Here is a 23,649-nt window from a genome sequence, read left to right on the forward strand (position 1 = left end):
GTCAATTGAGAGTCTCATAATTACCATATCCTTAATCATTTTTCAAAAAAAAAATCAAGGCTATGGCTTCTATATTAAAGAAAAAGTATTATATAAATGTATTTATGTACAATGCAAAGTCAACATCCTGGACTGTGTGTAATAGTAACTTTGTTTTTAAACAGCATTGCCAAAGAGTTGGTGCCAGAATTACTCTGTATTACTCTATAATTCAAAATTATAGAGGTTGGGTGTGTGAGAAATCATATCTTGAATCAGCATACATATTCAGCCTTCTGAAATCATTTTCCCCTAGGGCTAGAGTAGAACAATTTAAAAAGATCTAGGAATACTAATTATATTAATTAAAAAATATATAGAACACAACCAGCTTGAGTTATTGTTCAGTCATCATTTCAACCACAAGACGATGAGGATATTGTTAATTTTAAGTACTAAGTGATTTGGTAAGGTTTTGTATTTTCAAACACAATGTGCTTATGACAGTTGGGGGCTCTCTTTCCTAATATGAATCAGCAATTGTGATCTATCCTGCGTGATGTCAAACCACAATCACAGTGAAAGTCAGCAAGCTTAATTTTTTTTTTTTTAATTTTACCTTGTATGCACTCTTGTGGTTAAAGGCTTGAGGAGTTATCATGTAAAAATGAAATCTGGCACTAGTGGTTAAATATTTGTGTTAAATATGTTGCTCTGAATAATAACTCGGATTAAGAAAAATCTCAAATCTGCCATTTGGCTCCAAGTGGTAGATTAAACTGTATGCCAGTAACTGGGAGTCAGTTGCCAAAGTGTCACTGCACATTAGTGTGACAATTGAGAGATGGTGCTCCTTTGTTGGTGCTCTTTTTCACTAGATATTTTCCCTAACCATTCTGCCCTCTAGCGTAAGATAAGTTTGCTTAGAAAACAAAATTTATGACCAGGCCCCGTGACTCACACCTGTAATCCCAGCACTTTGGGAGGCTGACGCAGGAGGATCACCTGAGGTCAGGAATTTGAGGCCAGCCTGGCCAACATGGTGAAACATTGTCTCTACTAAAAATACAAAAAATTAGCCAGGCGTGGTGGTGTGCACCTGTGGTTCCCGCTACTAGGGAGGCTGAGGCAGGAGAATAGCATGAACCCGGGAGGCAGAGGTTGCAGTGAGCCAAGATCATGCCACTGCACTCCAGCCTGGGTGACAAGAGTGAAACTCCATCTCAAAATAAAAGAAAATAACACAGAATTTGTTATACATGTGTTATTTATTTATTTATATTACACGTATTAACACGGGCAGTCTTACCCAGAGAGGAAAGTAATATTCCTACATAACCAAATACATGTTTAGTTTTTGTAAAAACTTAAATATATGTGATATGCCTATGTAAATATATGCATATCACATATTTTCTTTGTTGTAATTGTGGATTATATTCTGCTTGTTTTTTCATTTCGTGTTATTTCCTTATAATTTCCATGAATTGACAAAGTCTGCAGATGTGAATTCGTTGCTGTATAGTATTTTATCCTCTTGATTATGTGAATTTTCTTAGTCATTCACCTCTGAGCATCTGTAGAGTTTTTGGTTAACTCTGTTATAAACAGGGATGCTATAAAACCATTGATACCTATCACGATAATTACCTTCTATTATTATTGGTGATTTTTAAAACTTTTTTATTTTGAAACTTTTTTTTTTTTTCATAATAAAGTATGTTTATAATTACTGTAGTATACTTCCTCTTACATACACTAAGCCACCCCACATTCCAAAGTCTTTTGGTATAACTTTCACTGCAACAGTGAAATAAAAGTGAATTTATCTAAAGCAAACAAACAAAAAAAACAAGGTATTTTTCTTTTTTTTTTATTTATTTATTATTTATTTATTTATTTATTATTATTTTTTTTTTATTATACTTTAAGTTCTAGGGTACATGTGCATAACGTTTCTATCATGTATAACTCCCCAATGCAATCCCTCCCTCCTCCCCCCTCCCCATGATAGGCCCCAGTGTGTGATGTTCCCCTTCCCGAGTCCAAGTGATCTCATTGTTCAGTTCCCACCTATGAGTGAGAACATGCGGTGTTTGGTTTTCTCTTCTTGTGATAGTTTGCTAAGAATGATGGTTTCCAGCTGCATCCATGTCCCTACAAAGGACGCAAACTCATCCTTTTTGATGGCTGCATAGTATTCCATGGTGTATATGTGCCACATTTTCTTAATCCAGTCTGTCACAGATGGACATTTGGGTTGATTCCAAGTCTTTGCTATTGTGAATAGTGCCGCAATAAACATACGTGTGCATGTGTCTTTGTAGTAGAGTAATTTATAATCCTTTGGGTATATACCCAGTAGTGGGATGGCTGGGTCATATGGTACATCTAGTTCTAGATCCTTGAGGAATCGCCATACTGTTTTCCATAATGGTTGAACTAGTTTACAATCCCACCAACAGTGTAAAAGTGTTCCTATTTCTCCACATCCTCTCCAACATCTATTGTTTCCTGACTTCTTAATGATTGCCATTCTAACTGGTGTGAGATGGTATCTCATTGTGGTTTTGATTTGCATTTCTCTGATGGCGAGTGATGACGAGCATTTTTTCATGTGTCTGTTGGCTGTATGGATGTCTTCTTTTGAGAAATGTCTGTTCATATCCTTTCCCCACTTTTTGATGGGGTTGTTTGTTTTTTTCTTGTATATTTGTTTGAGTTCTTTGTAGATTCTGGATATTAGCCCTTTGTCAGATGAGTAGGTTGCAAAAATTTTCTCCCATTCTGTAGGTTGCCTGTTCACTCTGATGGTAGTTTCTTTTGCTGTGCAAAAGCTCTTTAGTTTAATGAGATCCCATTTGTCAATTTTGGCTTTTGCTGCCGTTGCTTTTGGTGTTTTAGACATGAAGTCCTTGCCCATGCCTATGTCCTGAATGGTACTACCTAGATTTTCTTCTAGGGTTTTTATGGTATTAGGTCTAACATTTAAGTCTCTAATCCATCTTGAATTAATTTTCGTATAAGGGGTAAGGAAAGGATCCAGTTTCAGCTTTCTACTTGTGCTAGCCAATTTTCCCAGCACCATTTATTAAATAGGGAATCCTTTCCCCATTTCTTGTTTTTGTCAGGTTTGTCAAAGATCAGATGGCTGTAGATGTGTGGTATTATTTCTGAGGACTCTGTTCTGTTCACTGGTCTATTTCTCTGTTGTGGTACCAGTACCATGCTGTTTTGGTTACTGTAGCCTTGTAGTATAGTTTGAAGTCAGGTAGCGTGACGCCTCCAGCTTTGTCCTTTTGACCTAGGATTGTCTTGGCAATGCGGGCTCTTTTTTGGTTCCATATGAACTTTAAAGCAGTTTTTTCCAATTCTGTGAAGAAACTCATTGGTAGCTTGATGGGGATGGCATTGAATCTATAAATAACCTTGGGCAGTATGGCCATTTTCACGATATTGATTCTTCCTATCCATGAGCATGGTATGTTCTTCCATTGTTTGTGTCCTCTTTGATTTCACTGAGCAGTGGTTTGTAGTTCTCCTTGAAGAGGTCCTTTACATCCCTTGTAAGCTGGATTCCTAGGTATTTTATTCTCTTTGAAGCAATTGTGAATGGAAGTTCATTCCTGACTTGGCTCTCTGCTTGTCTGTTACTGGTGTATAAGAATGCTTGTGATTTTTGCACATTAATTTTGTATCCTGAGACTTTGCTGAAGTTGCTTATCAGCTTAAGGAGATTTTGGGCTGAGACGATGGGTTTTTCTAAATATACAATCATGTCATCTGCAAACAGGGACAATTTGACTTCTTCTTTTCCTAACTGGATACCCTTGATTTCTTTCTCTTGCCTGATTGCCCTAGCCAGAACTTCCAACACTATGTTGAATAGGAGTGGTGAGAGAGGGCATCCCTGTCTTGTGCCAGTTTTCAAAGGGAATTTTTCCAGTTTTTGCCCATTCAGTATGATATTAGCTGTGGGTTTGTCGTAAATAGCTCTTATTATTTTGAGGTACGTTCCATCAATACCGAATTTATTGAGCGTTTTTAGCATAAAGGGCTGTTGAATTTTGTCAAAAGCCTTTTCTGCATCTATTGAGATAATCATGTGGTTCTTGTCTTTGGTTCTGTTTATATGCTGGATTACGTTTATTGATTTGCGATGTTGAACCAGCCTTGCATCCCAGGGATGAAGCCCACTTGATCATGGTGGATAAGCTTTTTGATGTGCTGCTGAATCCGGTTTGCCAGTATTTTATTGAGAATTTTTGCATCGATGTTCATCAGGGATATTGGTCTAAAATTCTCTTTTTTGTTGTGTCTCTGCCAGGCTTTGGTATCAGGATGATGTTGGCCTCATAAAATGAGTTAGGGAGGATTCCCTCTTTTTCTATTGATTGGAATAGTTTCAGAAGGAATGGTACCAGCTCCTCCTTGTACCTCTGGTAGAATTCAGCTGTGAATCCATCTGGTCCTGGACTTTTTTTGGTGGGTAGGCTATTAATTGTTGCCTCAATTTCAGAGCCTGTTATTGGTCTATTCAGGGATTCAACTTCTTCCTGGTTCAGTCTTGGGAGAGTGTAAGTGTCCAGGAAATTATCCATTTCTTCTAGATTTTCTAGTCGATTTGCGTAGAGGCATTTATAGTATTCTCTGATGGTTGTTTGTATTTCTGTGGGGTCGGTGGTGATATCCCCTTTATCATTTTTTATTGCGTCTATTTGATTCCTCTCTCTTTTCTTCTTTATTAGTCTTGCTAGCGGTCTGTCAATTTTGTTGATCTTTTCAAAAAACCAACTCCTGGATTCATTGATTTTTTGGAGGGTTTTTTGTGACTCTATCTCCTTCAGTTCTGCTCTGATCTTAGTTATTTCTTGCCTTCTGCTAGCTTTTGAATGTGTTTGCTCTTGCCTCTCTAGTTCTTTTAATTGTGATGTTAAAGTGTCAATTTTAGATCTTTCCTGCTTTCTCTTGTGGGCATTTAGTGCTATAAATTTCCCTCTACACACTGCTTTAAATGTGTCCCAGAGATTCTGGTATGTTGTATCTTTGTTCTCATTGGTTTCAAAGAACATCTTTATTTCTGCTTTCATTTCGTTATGTACCCAGTAGTCATTCAGGAGCAGGTTATTCAGTTTCCATGTAGTTGAGCGGTTTTGATTGAGTTTCTTAGTCCTGAGTTCTAGTTTGATTGCACTGTGGTCTGAGAGACAGTTTGTTATAATTTCTGTTTTTGTACATTTGCTGAGGAGTGCTTTACTTCCAATTATGTGGTCAATTTTGGAATAAGTGCGATGTGGTGCTGAGAAGAATGTATATTCTGTTGATTTGGGGTGGAGAGTTCTATAGATGTCTATTAGGTCCGCTTGGTGCAGAGATGAGTTCAATTCCTGGATATCCTTGTTAACTTTCTGTCTCGTTGATCTGTCTAATGTTGACAGTGGAGTGTTGAAATCTCCCATTATTATTGTATGGGAGTCTAAGTCTCTTTGTAGGTCTCTAAGGACTTGCTTTATGAATCTGGGTGCTCCTGTATTGGGTGCATATATATTTAGGAGAGTTAGCTCTTCCTGTTGAATTGATCCCTTTACCATTATGTAATGGCCTTCTTTGTCTCTTTTGATCTTTGATGGTTTAAAGTCTGTTTTATCAGAGACTAGGATTGCAACCCCTGCTTTTTTTTGTTCTCCATTTGCTTGGTAGATCTTTCTCCATCCCTTTATTTTGAGCCTATGTATGTCTCTGCATGTGAGATGGGTCTCCTGAATACAGCAGACTGATGGGTCTTGACTCTTTATCCAGTTTGCCAGTCTGTGTCTTTTAATTGGAGCATTTAGTCCATTTACATTTAAGGTTAATATTGTTATGTGTGAACTTGATCCTGTCATTATGATATTAACTGGTTATTTTGCTCATTAGTTGATGCAGTTTCTTCCTAGCCTCGATGGTCTTTACATTTTGGCATGTTTTTGCAATGGCTGGTACCGTTGTTCCTTTCCATGTTTAGGCTTCCTTCAGGGTCTCTTGTAAGGCAGGCCTGGTGGTGACAAAATCTCTAAGCATTTGCTTATCTGTAAAGGATTTTATTTCTCCTTCACTGATGAAACTTAGTTTGGCTGGATATGAAATTCTGGGTTGAAAATTCTTTTCTTTAAGAACGTTGAATATTGGCCCCCACTCTCTTCTGGCTTGTAGAGTTTCTGCCGAGAGATCTGCTGTTAGTCTGATGGGCTTCCCTTTGTGGGTAACCCGACCTTTCTCTCTGGCTGCCCTTAAGATTTTTTCCTTCATTTCAACTTTGGTGAATCTGGCAATTATGTGTCTTGGAGTTGCTCTTCTGGAGGAGTATCTTTGTGGTGTTCTCTGTATTTCCTGAATTTGAATGTTGGCCTGCCCTACTAGGTTGGGGAAGTTCTCCTGGATGATATCCTGAAGAGTGTTTTCCAACTTGGTTCCATTTTCCCCCTCACTTTCAGGCACCCCAATCAGACGTAGATTTGGTCTTTTTACATAATCCCATACTTCTTGCAGGCTTTGTTCATTTCTTTTTCTTCTTTTTTCTTTTGGTTTCTCTTCTCGCTTCATTTCATTCATTTGATCCTCAATCGCTGATACTCTTTCTTCCAGTTGATCGAGTCGGTTACTGAAGCTTGTGCATTTGTCACGTATTTCTCGTGTCATGGTTTTCATCTCTGTCATTTCGTTTATGATCTTCTCTGCATTAATTAGTCTAGCTGTCAATTCTTCCACTTTTTTTTCAAGATTTTTAGTTTCTTTGCGCTGGGTACGTAATTCCTCCTTTAGCTCTGAGAAGTTTGATGGACTGAAGCCTTCTTCTCTCATCTCGTCAAAGTCATTCTCTGACCAGCTTTGATCCGTTGCTGGCGATGGGCTGCGCTCCTTTGCAGGGGGAGATGCGCTCTTATTTTTTGAATTTCCAGCTTTTCTGCCCTGCTTTTTCCCCATCTTTGTGGTTTTATCTGTCTCTGGTCTTTGATGATGGTGACGTACTGATGGGGTTTTGGTATAGGTGTCCTTCCTGTTTGATAGTTTTCCGTCTGACAGTCAGAAGGACTGTCTGTTGGTCTGTTGGAGATTGCTTGAGGTCCACTCCAGACCCTGTTTGCCTGGGTATCAGCAGCAGAGGTTGCCAAAGATAGAATATTGCTGAGCAGCGAGTGTACCTGTCTGATTCTTCCTTTGGAAGTTTCCTCTCAGGGATGACTCCACCCTGTGAGGTGTGGGGTGTCAGACTGCCCCTAGTCTATTTTGAAACTTTTAAATCCCACACAAAAGTTAAGCACACAGATACCCAGCTTCAGCCATAGTAGACCATATTTCAATTGAGTCTTTTGAAGGAAATCCCACTGCCTCGCAACATAGTAAAGAAAGTCTTAGGTGAAACGAGATGCAAAAAAGTACTGATGACTTAGTTCAGAAAAATCAGAAAAGGTACAGTGTTCATCAGTTTGTTCATTCAATCCTCCATTCAATTAAGGAAGCACCTCCCATTTTTTGCCCCTAACCCCTTTGTCTAGAAGGATGCCTGGCACATAATCAATAATCTATATCTATTTATTTAATGGATCGAATATTTGCTGAGCAAAAGCCATGGGAGGCAAACAAAGATGTGCGTCATTCATTCCCTGCCATTAGGCAGCCCATTTTCAAATACAAACATATTTACTGTGAATTTCTCAGAGTAGTCTCTCCACATGTACCCCAAAATTAGTTTAGGAACATTTTATTATTTTTTTAAAAAATGAACCCTTGTGTTGAGAGTTGACTTTCAATAGATAGCAACAAAAGAGCTGCTCTGTTACATACAAAACCCCAAAGGGCCATTTTAAATGAGATTTCCTACTATCTATTTTAAGAATCTTGTCTTGGCTGGGTGTGATGGTTCATGTCTATAATCCCAGCACTTCAGGAGACCAGCCCGGGCAACATGAGAGACTCCATTAAAAAAAAAAAAAATTAATTAACCAGGCATAATGATGCATGCCTGTGGTCCCAGCTACTTGGGAAACTGATGCAGGAGAATCACTTGAGCCTGGGAGTTCAAGGCTGCAGTGGGCCATGATCGTGCCACTGTACTCCAGCCTGGGCTACAGAGCAAGACCCTGTCTCAAAAAAAAACGAATCTTGTCTTGCCTCTTGCTAAGTCTAATCATCATTATATCTGAATATGGTAGGAGGGATAATAACATCTTCCTTACTAGTAATAATATTATTAGAGATTTTTTAAAGCCAGTCAAATTTAGTAGTCTCTGTTATCAAGTACTTTCCATGTCGTAGATAGTTTAATACATTATTTCAATCTCAGCAACTCAAAGTAGGTGTTATCCTCATTTATAAAACAGGTAAAATGAGGCACAGAGAGGTTAATTAACTTGCTGAAGATCACATAGCTAAGTGTTAGAAGATTCAAACTCAGATCTGCCTGTTTCCCAAGCACCTCTCTGTTCTCTTTTAAAAAGCAGCTTGACACAGATGGGGATGACTCCATGAAAGTTGAGGTCATTAGTACAGGGTTTTAGGATCATGATTTGGGCACATTTGACCTGAAGGTATAGCTTCTACCAAGGATCTAGAGCTGTTCAATTCTGTAGCCATTAGCCACTAAGCAATTGAGGAGTTGAAATATGACTAGACCAAACTGAGATGTGCTAGAAAGTGGCTTTGAAGACTTAATACGAAAAAGGAAAATATTTCACTAATAATATTTTATGTTGATTACATGTTGAAATAATACTATTTTAGATATGTTATATAAGAAATATTTTTTAAAATTAACTTCAAGGCCAAGAGCAGTGGCTCACACCTGTAGTAATCCCAGCACTTTGGGAGGCTGAGGCAGGTGGATCATCCGAGCTCAGGAGTTTGAGACCAGCCGGGGCAACATGGCAAAACCCCATCTTTACCAAAAATACAAAAAATTAGCTGGGCATGTTGGCATATGCCTGTCATCCTAGCTACTTGGGAGGCTGAGATGGGAGGATTGCTTGAGCTTGGGAGGTGAAGGTTGCAGTGAGCCAAGATTGTGATTGTGCCACTGCACTCTAACCTGGGTGACAGAATGAGACTCCCATCTCAAAAATAAATAAATATATAAATAAAATTTAATTTCACCTGTTTCTTTTTACATTATTAATATCACTAGTAGAAGATTAAAATTATATATATGACTTGCATTATATTTTGATCGGACTGTGCTGCTTAGAGTGCAATTTGTTATTATTAATTTTTTCCTGAGTACAAAAGGATTTCTAGTTCATTTAGAAAATTTGGACCATACAAGAAAGCACCAAAAAGAAAATTAAAATCTCACCGTCCAAAGGAAACATTTAGTAGACTGGAATCATACTACACAGTTTTGAGCCTTTTTACCCTCCTGAGTCAAATATCTTATTTTGTTCATCCATGCAAACATGTTATGTCTAAAACTTGATTTTAAATTTGTTTTGTGTCCTATCAATAGGTATATTATTGTTTATTTAACTTATGCCCACTGGTGAATATTTAGTTCGTTTCTAAACTTTCCCTGTTGTAATCAATGCTGTAGTGAACATCCTTGTGGCTAAGACAGCAAAAATCTGAGCACATGCTTTGGAACCACCCTGCCCAAGTTCAAATTCTGGATTCTCAGTTTTGTAGCTACGTGACTAGGGATCTTTAGAACAATTCCTGGCACATAATAAGTGCTATGTAAAAGCTGCTATTATTATTATGGATACATACCCAAAAAGGAAATTACTAAGTCTAAAGCAGTTTTAAGTATTTGATATACGTACCAAATTGCCTTCCAAAAAGATTGTGTTGATTTATAATCTCTTGGGAAATGCATATTATGAAAAATAAAACAACTCTTCTAAAACTTACACTAGTCATAAATCAATACTGTCATTAGAGCTTTGAAAGATGACTGTAGTATGTATTTCTCATTGTTATGTTTTAAGTATGAGGGAGAATTTATTTCTCGCATCTTTCCCTAAGAACTCTCACCTTCCCATAATCAACAGACATTTACTGAATTCCTCCACTAGGATTCCTATACCATTTCAGATGTTCAGAAATCTTCCTAACATTAGTTAAGATTCTTGCTCCTAAAAGGAAAGTACTGTGTTTACATACACAGATCTCTCATGATCACTTGCCCTCGACTGGATAGATTTTAGCTGGTGATTTACCCTCAGAAAAGAGCATTGTATGTAAAATTTTGGCACAACACTTGGTCATCCGTCACACTCTGCTCATTTCCCAAATATGCTCGTAAAACCAGTTTGCTTGAGATCCTGCATAAATGCCTATTGTGATGCAAATGCTGACATATTGAGGATGAATATCAAGAAAACCACTAAAATCCAGGAACTTCAGCTGTAATATACATGTTTGTGATTTAAAGTTATATGGGTTTAGTAAGCCTTTCCCCTTTAACATAATATGCAGAGTCCCTTTCTGAGAAATTTATCAGCTATCAGCCTTATTCTTATTCTTGAAACATTCAGGGTTTCTTAAAGACACTGCCTTTTTTTTTTTTTTTGGCACGGAGTCTCGCTCTTTCACCCAGGCTGGAGTGCAGTATCACAATGTCAGCTCACTCTGCCTCCCAGGTTCAAGCAATGCTCCTGCCTCAACCTCCTGAGTAGCTAGGATTACAGGCGCCCACCACTGTGCCTGGCTAATTTTCGTATTTTTAGTAGAGACAGGGTTTTACCAGTCTAGCCTGGTTGGCCAGGCTAGTCTCGAACTCCTGACCTCGTAATCCACCCGTCTCAGCCTCCCACAGTGCTGGGATTACAGGTGTGAGCCACTGCACCCCTCCTGTCACTTATCTTTTCATGCTTACATGAAGAATGTAAGTTGTGTTTTCAGTTGTGTTTTTTTTTCAGTAGAGGCAGGGGTCTCACTATGTTGCCCAAGCTGGCCTCGAACTCCTGAGCTCAAGTGATCCTCCTGCCTCAGCGTCCCATAGTGCTGGGATTGCAGGAATGAGCCACTGTGCCCTCCGCCCACAATTTTCTAATGTCCTCCATAGGTGTAAGATGAGCTTACAATTATCTGAGCCTAGAACCAAGCTCTTTTTTTTTTTTTTTTGAGACAGAGTCTCGCTCTGTTGCCCAGGCTGGATCTCAGCTCACTGCAAGCTCCACCTCCCGGGTTCACACCATTCTCCTGCCTCAGCCTCCTGAGTAGCTGGGACTACAGGCACCCGCCACCTCGCCCAGCTAGTTTTTTTTTTTTTGTATTTTTTAGTAGAGACGGGTTTCACCATGTTAGCCAGGATGATCTCGATCTCCTGACCTTGTGATCCGCCCGTCTCGGCCTTTCAAAGTGCCGGGATCACAGGCTTGAGCCACCGTGCCCGGCCTTACCAAGCTCTTTTTTATATACAAATACAAAATATTTCCCCCCATAGTTTTAATATATACTGAACTTTTCAGGGATGCTACTATATGTAAATTGAGGGGAAATTATATTTTGTTTTGCTCTCAACATGACTGAGAGATATTTCATATTCAGAAAATCCTGACAACAGTGACAAAAGAGCCAATGAGTCTGCATTTGTAATCTATATGTTCACGGTGCCTCTCAAGTATAGATACAAGCATGTGACTTCTTCATTTGTCTTCCAGTGGAGCGCCCAAGTTTTTGCATATGGATACCATATTTTATGTAAACTGCTTTCTTTTTTATTTCTGCTTTATATAGTTTGAACACTATATTGATCTTTTGAAATTATGTATGTAAATGTGTTAGAACTGGATGCCAGCATAATAAAATAGAAGTTGCAAAATATTGGATATGAAAACAAGAGGCATCATCTGATAGGGTTAAGAACTATTGGTGTAAAAGCACAAAGAGAGCTGATAAGGACCCACTTCAAGTTCATCCAAAAGATGCTTAGTTTCTGTTCTTAATCCCTGAATGTATGTGTCTGACGGTAACACTGTGGTGACAGCAGTATCTAGAGTTGAGATGTGATAACTGCCATTAGCCCTGATTCCTCCTTTCAGTTTGTGTGTTTAGAACACCCCTTTCTCTAAGAGTGCAAAGAAAGTAAGATGTTAAAAAAAAAAAACCTTAAAGTGAAATTACCCCCAAAAAAACAAAAACCAGAAAACCACACACACACACACACACGCGCACACACACACACACATGCACACACACACACTGTATCAAATACCAACATGCATTTGGGTTAAGGGAAGGAGACTAAGTCAAATTTAGTCAAATCTTTCTGCTTGGATCTAGGCTTGGTCCTGTAGTCCCAGCTACCTGGGAGGCTTACACAGGAGGATCAGTTGAACCCAGGAGTTTGAGGCTGTACTGCACTATGATCGCACCTGTGAACAGCCACTGCGCTCCAGCCTGGGCAACACAGCCAGAGTCTATTTCTTTAAAAGAAGCAAACAAACAAGCAAACAAACAAAAAACACTTCTATCTAGTGATTTCAAGCAATTGACATTCTTCCTAGAAATTAAATGTAATACTGTATAGTAGTTTGTGAAAAGATTAGTAAGTCCTAATTTGAATTTGTGTTAAAATAAAACAGACACAAAATGCACATTAAAAATGTTTCTCATCTCTGTTTTCTGAGGACTGCTCCATGTCACAGGTTTTAAAAACACACATTTTCTATCTGTGACCTTTCACATACATACCTTTGTCAAGCTCAACTGGAGGGCTTAATCTCCACTGCATCAAAAAAAAAAAAAAAAAAAAAAAAAAGCTGCCAACTTCAAACAAATTGCCTTGGAGGTGGCTTCACAGAGTTATCATGCACTTACCCGGAGTTGAAGATAACTACCTTGACAGTGGGGATACAAAGGCAGTAATGATAGTGCTTACTACCCCAGTCTTTAGCCTATCATGGAATTCAGGGGAAGCCAATTAAATAATCCTTCTGTTTGTTTAAAGAACTTTCCATTAGTCACTTATCCCATTTTTAAATTATTCTGATGCGAATGTGTGAAAACTAGAACCCCACTTAAAAATCACAACTAAAGTAACAAGTATTGACAGTTATTCAAACACATAACTGAGCCTCCTTTCCCACATAATGCACATGCACATATACAAATACAGGCAGGTGACATTTAGCATAACATCCTGTTTTTAGAGCAGGAATAAATGTTAGAGACCATTTCATCATTCATTAGGTTAATTGAAACAGTTCAAAATGTTGCTTCCTCCAGAAGCCTTTTTCTATTCCCCTGGGCAGAGTCAGAGTCTCCTTGTACACCTCTTCTCCTCTTGCGCATCTTCTAGTAACTCTATGTGCATATACAGGCCAAAGACCAGGCTTTGTTCAGCCTTGTATCCTAGGCACTAAGATGTGATTATTACATGTAACAGATACTCTCAGGGACAAAGATGAAGAGTTATTATATGCTTATTAAATGAAACATATGAATGCAAATATATTGTATGTAGTATATTAAATAATATATAAGTATATAGGATGTACATTTTTAGATATACTTTTATATTGTTACATATATTGTATGTAAGCTTATCTATATACTTTTATATAGTTACCTATATTGTATGTAAGTACTACAGTCCCTCAAGAAAATGACATTGTTTTCTTATAAACTTTTTGTTAAAATTAGTTTTATATTAGTAGTAAATAATATGATAGCTTAGAGAGGTAGAATTGGGGAACCCCAATTATGCCCCAGTTCAAGATAAGTTTCTGGCATGTAGGGAAAAGCCTCAGAGAAGTTAGGAACTTTCAGGCAGTAAAGGACACAATTGAATTATTCACTGGCTAGCCTAAAATGGATCTACTCCCCTCCCTTGCCTTCAGCCCCCCAAAACACTAACCAAACATGCAATGAGAAAAGAGTAATTATAGGAGGTTCACCACCATTACCCTCACCCCTGCCTTCATTAAGAAGTGTTTAGGCCGGGTGCGGTGGCTCACACCTGCAACTCCAGCACCTTGGGAAGCTGAGGTAGGTGGATCACTTGAGGCCAGGAGTGTGAGACCAGCCTGGCCAACATGGTGAAACCCCGTCTCTGCTAAAAATACAAAAATTAGCCGGGCATCGTGGCAGGTGCCTGTAATTCCAGCTACCTGGGAGGCTGAGGCAGGAGAATCGCTTGAACCCAGGAGGTGGAGGTTGCAGTGAGCTGAGAGCCGAGATCGCACCACTGCACTCCAACCTGGGTGACAGAGCAAGACTCTGTCTCAAAAAAAAAAAGAAAAAGTGTTTAAATAAATGCCTCTGGCTTTATTTAAACAGTCCAGGAATAATTCAAGGGTCTGTCCCAGAATTTTGACAAAGAAAAGAAGGTGGGAGGGATCATGTGAAGAAGGCCTTTGTTCCCCCAAGAGTTAAGCAGGGGCCAGACGCAGTGGCTCAGGCCTATAATCCCAGCACTTTGGGAAGCTGAGGCAGGCCAATCGCATGAGGCCAGGAGTTTGAGACCAGCCTGGCCAACATGGCAAAACCCCGTGTGTACTAAAAAAAATGCAAAAAAAAAAAAAAAAAATTACCCAGATGTGGTGGTGTGCACCTGCAATCCCAGCTACTCTGGAGGCTGAGGCAGGAGAATCTCTTGAACCCAGGAGATGGAGGTTACAGTGAGCCGAGATTGTGCCACTGTACTCCAGCCTGGGCAACAGTGAGTCTCTGTCTAAAACAAAAACCAAAACAAACTTAAGCAGAGATATGAAACCCTTCCATTTTAAGTGTCTTTTCCCCCTCCCTACTCAGAAATGTTGTACACATTTTCGGTGAAGGCAGATGATCTGTCTAACTATTCTTGCTGTGAGTGGTTCAGAAGGGCACAGCTTTGGAAATACACAGATGAACTGTTGAAGGTAGTTTCACCTTAAGTTTTAGTCCTTGTTAAATATTTATTCCCTTGTCCATTGTTGGTGACTCAGTTGAGCCCACTCTTTAAAATCCTTTTCACAGGGGATACTCACTCTTACGAAAATGTAGACACCTGGAGACATGTGGGAAGCATAGCGTCATTTAACATGTGGCAATTCTACAGCAGTTTTCTCATTGTTTAATTAGAGAGATTTATTTACAGCTTGTGTTAGGCTGTTCTTGGGTTGCTAGAAAGAAATAGTGGGTAATTTATAAAGAAAAGAGGTTTAATTGGCTAAGGGTTCTGCAGGCTGCACAAGCATGGCCCCAGCATCTGTTCAGTTTCTAGGGAGCCATCAGGAGGCTTTTATTCATGGCAGAAGGTGAAGCAGGACCAGGCATGTCACATGGTGAAAGCAGAAACAAGGTGCCACACACTTTTAAACAACCAGATCTCATGAGAACTCACTCATTATTGTGAGGACAGCACCAAGCCATGAGAGAGCCACTCGCATGACCCAGACGTCTCCCACCAGGCTCCACCTCTAACATGGGGTATGACATTTCAATGTGAAATTTGGGGGAACAAATATCCAAACTATTCATACCTTACTAATAATACTAAATGTGCACAGTTAAATTTCAGATAAAGGTTGTTCAATTGGGGCAGACATTTAATTTTTTCCATTGCTCTTTGGGCCTCAGATAAGTAATCTTAGTGTGGTAGAGATAAGCCTCGCTGGTTTATCATTTGTTACTGTAAGTTCCTTTCAATTTATGAAGAAGCAGAAAGATAAATTGGGAAATGCCACATTCTAGCCTTAACAAACCTTTTAGTTGGACTTGGCCATCTTTTGAGTTTTAAGAACATGTACTTCTAAGGGTACAAAATGTGTTTCCAAACTCTATGGCATACAGTTCTAGCATAACACCATGTCAGTCCATTGCAGAAACTTCCAAACATTTTTTACACTGAGAGCTCTTTGGTCAAATAATTCTTGCTTGGAAGTAAATCCCAGTCTGTGTGTGCCAGGCACTGTATTAGGCTAGAGACAGAGTCGTGAGCAAACAGCCTCTCTGCTCTGATGTTTCTTACACGTGCTAGTGAGGGAGGCAAACGAAAAACAAGGCAAGTTCAGATTCTGATCATTGCTGTGAAGCAAATACATAGTTTAACGTAATGGAGAGTGACAGTTACTGTGAAACACAGGTTCCATGAAGACAGGGAACCTATCCTGTTTGTCACTGTATTTTCAGTGCCTAAAACATAGAAGTTACTGTTTGAGAGAGTGTTGTATGGAAAGAATGATAGGAGGCCTGCCTGAAAAGGTGGTAGGTTGAAGCGGAGATCTTAAAGGTGACAATCAGCTAGATCTTACAGCCTGGTTACAAAGTGCACAACATGCAAGTGATGTGCAAAGGCCTCGAGGTGGAAAGAGTAGAAGAGAAGTGAGACCAGGGTGGCTGGAGCCCGGTGAGCAAGGGGAAAGTGGTCTTTGAGGAAGTTGGAGGGTACGCAGGGGACAGAACATAGAGTGCCTTCTAAGCCAATTCTAAAATTCAGAGTTTGAATTCTGTTCTGAGAATAATGGGAAACCATTGAAGGGTTTTAAGAAGAGAGTGGTGCAATCTGATGTGGGTTTCAGAAAGATAACTTTAGCTACTGAACACAGAAAATGGCCAGTATAGAAGCAGGGAGAATAATCCAGTTACAGTAATCCTGGCAAATGTTGATGATGGTGATTTGGATTAAGATGCTCTGTTAGGAATGGAGAGAAGTGAAAGGATTGGGAATCTGTTTTGGAAATAAAACCAAGAGTACTTGCTAATGGGTTGAGTTGGACTGGATTGGATTGGATTGGAGGAGGAAGGTGTGTGAGCAGAAGAGGAAAATCAAGGATGACGCTTAGGTTTTGTGCTTGACTGAGTGTATGAAGTGTTCTTACGTTAGATGGAAAAAAGCTGGAAGAGGACAGGTTTGGGATGAAATCAAGAGCTCTGATTCAGACATTTTCTTTAGAAATTGTGAACTCCTCAGGAGGTATCCAGTGGAGACAGCTGGGTATGTAAGTGGAGCTCAGGAGAGAAATTTGGCTGCAGAAAGAAAGCTGGGAGTCATCAACATAGAGATGGTATTGAAACCTGCGCGACTAATAAAACAATCTAGCAAGAGAGTAGAGATAAAGAAAAGAAGGCCAGAATCGAGCTATAGCACCCTCACACAGTTAGTCTGGTAGAGTAGAAGAGCCAACAATGGAGATGGGAAAAAATCAGTAATGAGGTAGAAGGAAAACTAAGAGTGGTGGCTCAGATGTCAAAAAGGGGAGTGGCTCAAGAAGGCGGATGTTTCGGGGAGTACCATGACCACCTACTAGTGATTTGCTGGAAGGACTCACTCACAACTCAATATAAAATCATATTCAAGGCTAAGATTTATTACAGCAAAGGGTATGGTGCAGGAACAGCAGGATATGGATATATGGTGGCAAAACTAGAGAGGTCAGAGTAGGCTTTCTTGTCCTCTCTCTGCAGGGATCACACGTTTCTCAGGAATGCATGTTTCTCTCCAGCTGTAAACTGTAGAGACATATGCAAAACACCTCCACCCAGGAAAGCCCACTCAAGTCTTAGGAGTTCAGAGCTGGTCAAGGGAACTGGTCGTGTAGCTATGTAACCAGCCAGGATGCAGACCCCAAACTAGGTACTAGCACGCATCAGGAATCTTCACGTTAACTTTAAACAATGATACTGTCTTGATATATTTTGACCACTGCCTTGAGGGCACAAAAATAACATAACTAATTAGTAAGCATTTCAGGGAGTTTAGTGCTCAGGATTTGGGTCAGGGTCATTGCTGTGACTGCAGGTGTTCCCAAAGATAAGCAAGAACTGAGTAAAACATACTGGTTAAGTTAACTCTTTCCTCTCGAGGCCACGCTTAATGTTGAATGCAGGTGAAAGTCAAAACCTGAGAGCCATAAAGTTAATTTCTATATCCCAAAGTATAGTTAGTGAAATTATATTTCTCTCCAGATAGATTCATTACACTTATTTAGTAATCATTTATTGAATGCCTAACATAGTTTGTGGCATGTGCTAGCATGAGACTATAAAGAAGTTAGACATGGCCCCTGCCCTGAAGGAGTTGACAATCCAATAAACGCAGATGTCATTAGCTGTGTGCAAGAATATGACAGAGGTCTCATGGCTGAGACCTGACGGATAGAGAGAGATCAGCCAGGTGAAAAGGGAAAGGCAAGGCAATAAATAGCATGCTCAAAGTCCTGGAGGTGAAGGATCATATTGACTTGGAGGAGCAAAAGAAGTTCAGTGTGGCTGGAGGGGAGAGGGGAGAAAGTGAGTATGGGGTAGATTATGGAGGACCTTATACAGGCTGTTAAAGACGTTTTGCTTCATCCACAGGGAGATATAATCATCCTAAGAGTTTTTGCTTGATAGAAAAATGACAGACTTGTTTTCTTGATTGAAAAATTTCTGATAATTTTACAATTAGTTTTACATTGCAACAGAGATTCTCTCTCTCTCTCTCTTTTTTTTTTTTTTTTTGAGACAGGGTCTCACTCTATTACCCAGGCTGGAGTGCAATGGTGCGATCTTGGCTCACTGCAACCTCCACTTCCCGAGTTCAAGCGATTCTCCTGCCTCGGCCTCCGAGTAGCTGGGACTACAGGCATGTGCCATCATGCCCATGTAATTTTTGTATTTTTAGTAGAGACGGGGTTTCACCATGTTGTCCAGGCTGGTCTCGAACTCCTGACCTCATGATCTACCCACCTTGACCTCCCAAAGTGCTGGGATTACAGGCATGTGCCACCATCCCCAGCCCAGAGATTATCTTTAAGGAATATGGTGCAGCAGTCATTTCTGGAACAAAAAGTCGTGAGAAAATACAAACACACCAGGGAACATAAACCAGAGCACTACAAAATGTAATATTAAGTGTGTAAAAATAATAACAATGCCTGAGAGCTATCAGTGTGAAAAGTTTTAATTTGAATGCCATAATTGAATGGAATTATTATTTAAACCTTCAAGTGAATTTATTTGTATGTCTAAAACTTATTAGAAATCTTTCAATGGTGATTATATGTAGTTTTCGCTTTTGCTTTCAACAGAGCACAGATCATACAGAAAGGAATGATTTTTTTTTTTTAATCAGCAATTTTGGAGACAGATTCTATGAATGTCAACCTTATATAGAAACTGATAAGCATTAATTATTCAGAATGTAAAGTGAAATGCCAGAGTGTTAAGGAACAGACACCTAGATTTAAACATAATTTTGGAATATTATAATTATTATTAATTACAACCACTTATATTTGAGGTAGTGTGTAACCGCTGTGTGCATGAGCAGGAACTTGAGAGGGAACGTATCTTGGTCTCATTTTCTAGGCAAGCCATTCAAGAGGAGCAAAGAGAATGGGAAAATGAAAGCAATGCCACTGCTGATTATTGAACATCTTTATGCGCCATGCACTGTGCTACGCCCTTTACACATTTTCCTCCTTTAAGCTGTTTAAAAACTCTGTGATAAATTACTTACATTCCCATTTTATAGGCAAGAGCAAATAGATTTTACAGATGAAGAAATTGATGGCCCAGAATGATATCTTGGTAGTTGACAGATTTGGTTCAGTAACCCAAATCTGTCTTTTAGCAATTTATGTATTCATTCAGCAAATATTCATCGAGTTCCTACTGTCTACCAGAACTTTTGTAAGGTGATGCAAAGAGAACAGACCTGGGTGTTCCCCTTTAGGAACTAGGACGGTGGGCCTTACACCCAATTGCCATAATGGGAAAAGCATTGTAGTGGGGCTTTTTCGTTACAGTGAACAGTGCAGTGTAGGGATGCTTTGTAGCCTGGCCTACAGGGTGCTTGGTTAAATTGAGAAAGGCTTATCAGGAAAGCTGACGTTTGAACAGAGGTTTGGATGCTACCAGGCAGAGAGATGGAGGTGGTAGGAATTCCAGGTAAAGCGACTGGGAAAACACATGCTGTGCTTGGGCGGCAGGAGCAGTCCAGGGAGGACATGGTAGGATTGTGCTGCAAGAAGCCTTGTTTGCCAAGGAGATGAGACTTCCCTTGTACATACGGCCAAGGATAACAATTTGATGGCGATTTCTAATGTATCTTAGCATCTAAGTTCCCTTAATTTGTTCTCATTGGAAAATACAAAGTTTTAGAAGGCTTTTGTCATTGTGGTTTAGAATAAAAAAAAAAACAGATTGTTCAAAGAACAGTGATACATAAGGAAAGTATTTTGACTCACGTAATTTCTCACTAAAATTGGCAATATTTGTGGCCCCATGGGAGCTGTGTTTCCATAGGACATTCTGTTCGCTGTCCTTGGGAAGCCATCTAAAAAAAGAAAAAAAACACAATAAAAAGAGGTATTTGGGGATCAGTAATAAAAGTTGTATACTTTATTGAGTGTTTTACTGTGTACTAGCTACTTATCCATATTATTTTCAATCCTGACACCAACCCTGTGAATTAGGTAGTATTATCCCTGTTTTACAGATAGGAAAGTGAGGCTTAGAAAAAAGTGACTTGCCTGAGACTACTTAGCCAGTAAGGAGCAGAGCTGGGAATTCAAACCCAGGTCTGTCAGGATTCAAAACCTCAGTTCTTGCAGTCTCTAGAGCCTGGTCTCTAGAGCCTGGAGGCTTCTGTGGAGGTGACCTAGGGCACTTCAGCAGGTGAGGAGACAGAGGACCGTTTGGGGATACATTCCTTAAACCAGAGCAGCTGATTCTATGAATGCCAACCTTATACAGAAACTGACAAACATTAATTTTTCGGAATGTAAAGAAAAATGACAGAGTATCAAGGAACAGACACCTAGATTTAAACATAATTTTGGAATATTGTAATTATTATTAATTACAACCACTTATATTTGAGGCAGTGTGTAACCGCTGTGTGCATGAGCAGGAACTTGAGAGGGAACGTATCCTGGTCTCATTTTCTAGGCAAGCCATTCAAGAGGAGCAAAGAGAATGGGAAAATGAAAGCAATGCCACTGCTGATCATTGAACATCGTTATGCGCCATGCACTGTGCTACGCCCTTTACACATTTTCCTCCTTTAAATTATGTAAAAACTCTGTGATAAGTTTTTTTAAGTATTCAGACTTTTGTATTAAGTTGGAAAACCAGTACTGGAACCTGGGGGTGGATGTAGGGCAGGGGTCTTCTAATGACTGGCCTTGTGTTCTTTAAGCTCCACTAGCTATCCCACTCAAGCCTGTAATCCCAGCACTTTGGGAGGCCGAGACGGGCGGATCACGATGTCAGGAGATCGAGACCATCCTGGCTAACACGGTGAAACCCCGTCTCTACTAAAAAATACAAAAAACTAGCCGAGCGAGGTGGCGGGCGCCTGTAGTCCCAGCTACTCGGGAGGCTGAGGCAGGAGAATGGCGTAAACCTGGGAGGCGGAGCTTGCAGTGAGCTGAGATCCGGCCACTGCACTCCAGCCTGGGCGACAGAGCGAGACTCCGTCTCAAAAAAAAAAAAAAAAAAAAAAAAAAAAGAAACACAGTTGCAATCATACATACTCCATCTCCAAAGAATGGATTCATTCTTCATGCCATGGTATATTGACTATACTTTTCTGTTTGTAATTACCCAGATTCCAAGCCTGTTTATAGAATTTATACCTGAGGAATGGAATGGGGAGGATTTGAAGAGGCTGCAGTCCTTGAGGTTTTCTTTGATAATAATATCTGTAGCTGCATCAAATACAAATTTGATATTCTATGTATCTGTAACACAGGTCATGTGACTGTAGATTCTTTTGATATCTTTTTGCATACTGAGGTCAAGGAACTGGCTCGTGATGTAATTCCTCGCATCCTCATAGGAGTTGTTACCATCATACTCTGGAAAACAAATGCTGAGATGGATTAACTTTTTACATTGGGTTTCCACGTGGGATTTTATAGGAATAAAGGTTCCACTACCAGCAGTGAGTAGCCTAATTTCTGCCACATTGACCAGGAACCTTTGCAAGAATAAACCGAGGATGTGCCCTCAGCAGGTGAATGTGCTAGGCTTTCTCAGGGTGCCAAGGAGTTTGAGTCCCTCTCCTTGGGAGTGTAGTATTCTAGTTGATGTACACATGATCCTTTGCAAAGGTTCAGAGCCCTCTGAAACTGATCAAAATTGCATCTGTTAGAAAATATTAAATATATTCTATATATCAAGCCAAATACTGGGAGCTTGTATAAGCAACAGAGTATCTTGGTAGATCACGTGGGTGTTGGGTTCGGCAAAAGATCCCACTGTTGGCCCTCCCCACACCCACATCCTTACTATGCTCTGGGCAGAGTTGCTCTATCTCAAAATGCCCAGAAACCCTTAACTACCTCTACTGATTTGCCTGTACTCGGGAGCCTCCTTCTTCACAGCTGAGATTCAGACTTCATTGAGGGACAAGGTGAATGAGAGGGTAGGGGACAGTAGCAGGCAGAATCTGGTCATCAGGAACTTTGGACTTTCCAGTGAGCACAGACTGAGATACCTCAGGTGCTAGGACTGCAGCACCCCTGGAAGAAGACAGTATACTTGACAACAACAAGGCTGATTGGCGGGACAGCATCTAACCCAGCATCCTTAACATCTGGGAGGAGATCTTGGTGCCATGTAGGGACACTTGACCCTGTCCATAGCAGCCTCAGCTCCTGTGCATCCTGGGAATGAAGTGATCGGGTCATGCAAGCAACTACATCAGTCCTCACCGCTGGGATCCTGATTGCTGCAGAGGGGAAGGCTTTTCCCTGTGTGCTGGAGATGGAGATAGAAGTGTATTAACGGAGGAAAACAAAATAAGCTTTTACATCTGCTAAATTAATAGAATCCCAGGCTGCCAAAACTCTGAGGCTTGCTCAGTCAGCAGTCCAAACTGTATTTCCTCTAAGGGACAAATTATGAGCTGCTATAAAGCTACACGCAGTCTAGTGAGAAACCATTCAATTTTGAGGGGGAAACTCTAGGGAAATAGAATAAGTTAAAAGAGTAGAGTGTACCTGTATGAGAAGGCAACTGTCCTGGAGTTTGAGTTCCAAAACTCAGTGGGCTCGTAGGTCATGGTGTGACCTTAGAGGTCATAAGTGACCAACGAGAAGTTTAATAATGCCTTTTCTTATACTTCCTCTTTTTGCACAGCCCTTATACCAAGTTATCATCTGGCAGTCATTTTAAATATAGGTTTCTAAGTTAGACGGTAGGGTCCAAATGAAGTGTTTGGCAAAGTCATCTTAATTTTTTAAAACTCAGTATGAAAAAGATATTGGTATCAGGTATTGAAATTGAGGAGCTATCAGAATAGGGAAGAATTCCCCATTTATGCCCATACCCACAAATATACAAATATTTATAAACAATAATGAGACAGGCAGGCATGGTGGCTCACACCTGTAATCCTAGCACTGTGGGAGGCCGAGGCAGGTAGATCACCTGAGGTCAGGAGTTCAAGCAGCCTGGCCAACTTGGTGAAGCCCCATCTCTACTAAAAATACAAAATTAGCTGAGTGTGGTGGTGCATGCCTGTAATCCCAGCTACTTGGGAGGCTGAGGCAGGAGAATTGCTTGAACCTGGGAGGTGGAGGTTGCAGTGAGCTGACATCGTGCTATTGCACTCCAACCTTGGCAACAAGTGCGAAACTCTGTCTCAAAATAATAATAATAATAAGACAGTTTATTTTTTCCCCTTTGTGGGGCTTTCTAGCAAAAACCAGAAAGCCTATTAGACAAATTTTAAAAGGCCTGTAACACGATAATAAGACTGTTTCATAATAGTTGAGAACACAG

At 40.0% G+C, this 23,649-nt stretch overlaps 1 protein-coding gene and 1 non-coding gene across 3 annotated transcripts in view; one reads left to right on the forward strand and one right to left on the reverse strand.

Moving 5' to 3' along the window:
- Positions 1–23,649, forward strand: part of CPM (carboxypeptidase M) — an 84,480-nt gene that overhangs the window by 2,507 nt on the left and 58,324 nt on the right. The window lies entirely within an intron of this gene.
- LOC117091204 lies at positions 23,554–23,615 on the reverse strand. The gene has a single exon (XR_004440313.1). It is a non-coding gene; the product is annotated as a U7 small nuclear RNA (small nuclear RNA).

This window comes from Trachypithecus francoisi, unplaced genomic scaffold, assembly GCF_009764315.1.
Source record: "Trachypithecus francoisi isolate TF-2019V2 unplaced genomic scaffold, Tfra_2.0 Lachesis_group11, whole genome shotgun sequence".
Lineage (NCBI taxonomy): Eukaryota > Metazoa > Chordata > Mammalia > Primates > Cercopithecidae > Trachypithecus > Trachypithecus francoisi.